The following is a 2724-nucleotide window of genomic DNA, read 5'->3' as shown; positions in this document are numbered from 1 at the left end:
GCCCAGTAACGATGTGATGGTGTTCTAGATAACCAATTAATAGATAAAACGATGGGATATTTCTGTTTAAATCATTTCTGTGTTGTCATATTTATCATACGATTCCAGAGAGAAATAATGCCGATGAATAATTTTAAGGAATAATTTTGCCATCCAAGCTTCTCTCTGGCGTTTACGTCCCCACTGGGACAGAGCCTGATTCTCAGCTTAATGTTCTTATGAGGACTTCCACAGTTATTAACTGAGAGCTTACTATGCCGATGACCATTTTTGCATGTGTATATCGTGTGGCAGGTACGAAGATACTCTATGCCCTGGGAAGTCGAGAAAATGTCCAACCCGAAAAGATCCTCGACCGGTGGGATTCACACCCACGACCCTCAGCTTGGTCATGCTGAATAGCTGCGCGTTTACCGCTACGGCTATCTGGGTCCCATGCCATCCAAGCTGCAATCAACTAATTTTGACAGTCAAATCAATATTCTTATATTTCAGCTTACCAAGGATAAACTATAAAATGTGTAGCCATGAAATGTCAAAATCAAAACACCCCCCGTCGTTTTACAGCTTGCGTAAAGCTGATGTTTAATTTCGTTACTAATATTTTGGCTAATTATTACTTGTCTATCACAATGTACGTTGGATGTTTTTTTATTTAAATTTGAGTTGCAATGCATGCAGGATATTTCCAGCACAGCCTCCCGTATCGGTACACCTGGAGATCACCTCAGCAGACAGAATCGCAAATCGACCACGTTTTGATCGATGGACGGCACTTCTCCGACATAACCGACGTCAGAACCTATCGTGGCGCCAACATTGACTCCGACCACTACCTGGTGATGGTGAAACTGCGCCCAAAACTATCCGTCATCAACAATGTACGGTACCGACGCCCGCCCCGGTACAATCTCGAGCGGCTGAAACAACCGGATGTCGCCAATGCGTACGCGCAGCATCTTGAGGCAGCGCTGCCGGATGAGGGCGAGCTCGATAGGGCCCCTCTTGAGGACTGCTGGAGGACAGTCAAAGCAGCCATTAACGACGCTGCCGAAAACGTTGTCGGATATGTGGAACGGAGCTCAAGAAACGATTGGTTCGACGAGGAGTGCCAGGAGGTTTTAGAGGAGAAGAATGCAGCGCGGGCTGCAATGCTGCAGCATGGTACGCGGCAAAACGTGGAACGATACAGACTGAAGCGGAAACAGCAAACCCGCCTATTCCGGGACAAAAAGCGCCGCCTGGAAGAGGTGGAATGCCAAGAGATGGAGTTGCTGTACCGTTCTCAAGAAACGCGGAAGTTCTATCAGAAGCTCAACACATCCCGCAAAGGCTTTGTGCCGCGAGCTGAGATGTGCCGGGATAAGGATGGGAGCATCTTGACGGACGGACGCGAGGTGATCGAAAGGTGGAAGCAGCACTACGATGAACACCTGAATGGCGCAGAGAACACAGGCACAGAAGGTCAGGACAGCGAAGGCGATGGCTACGTCAGCACAGCGGACAGCGGAAATCAACCAGCTCCCACAATGGGGGAAGTTAAGGATGCCATTCAACAGCTCAAGAACAACAAAGCCGCTGGCAAGGATGGTATCGGAGCCGAACTCATCAAGATGGGCCCGGACAGGTTGGCCGCTTGTCTGCATCGGCTGGTAGTCAGAATCTGGGAAACGGAACAGCTACCGGAGGAGTGGAAGCAAGGCGTTATATGCCCTATCTACAAAAAGGGCGACAAACTGGAGTGTGAAAATTATCGTGCAATCACCATCCTAAACGCCGCCTATAAAGTGCTATCCCAGATTATCTTCCGTCGTCTATCACCTATAGCAAATGAGTTCGTGGGAAGTTATCAAGCAGGTTTCATCGACGGCCGCTCGACAACGGACCAGATCTTTTCCGTGCGGCAAATCCTCCAGAAATGCCGTGAGTACCAGGTCCCTACGCACCATTTGTTCATCGATTTCAAGGCGGCATACGATAGTATCGACCGCATAGAGCTATGGAAAATCATGGACGAGAACAGCTTTCCCGGGAAGCTCACAAGATTGATCAGAGCAACGATGGACGGTGTGCAAAACTGCGTGAAGATCTCGGGCGAACACTCCAGTTCGTTCGAGTCTCGGCGGGGACTACGACAGGGCGACGGACTTTCGTGCCTGTTGTTCAATATTGCGCTTGAAGGTGTCATGCGGAGAGCCGGACTTAACAGTCGAGGCACGATTTTCACGAGATCCGGACAATTTGTTTGCTTCGCGGACGACATGGATATTATTGGGAGAAAATTTGAAACGGTGGCAGATTTGTTCACCCGCCTGAAACGCGAAGCAACAAGAGTCGGGCTAATGGTGAATGCGTCGAAAACAAAGTACATGCTGGTTGGCGGAACTGAGCGCGACAGGGCCCGCCTAGGAAGCAGTGTTACGATAGACGGGGATACCTTCGAGGTGGTGGACGAGTTCGTCTGTCTCGGATCCTTGTTGACGGCTGACAACAATGTTAGTCGGGAAATACGAAGGCGCATCATCAGCGGAAGTCGTGCCTACTATGGGCTCCAGAAGAAACTGCGGTCAAGAAAGATTCACCCCCGCACCAAATGCACGATGTACAAAACGCTCATAAGACCGGTAGTCCTCTATGGGCATGAGGCGTGGACTATGCTCGAGGAGGACTTGCAAGCTCTTGGGGTTTTCGAACGCCGAGTGCTAAGGACGATCTTCGGCGGCG

Source organism: Aedes aegypti, chromosome 2 (genome assembly GCF_002204515.2).
Source record: "Aedes aegypti strain LVP_AGWG chromosome 2, AaegL5.0 Primary Assembly, whole genome shotgun sequence".
NCBI lineage: Eukaryota > Metazoa > Arthropoda > Insecta > Diptera > Culicidae > Aedes > Aedes aegypti.
This window is presented reverse-complemented; position numbering follows the sequence as displayed.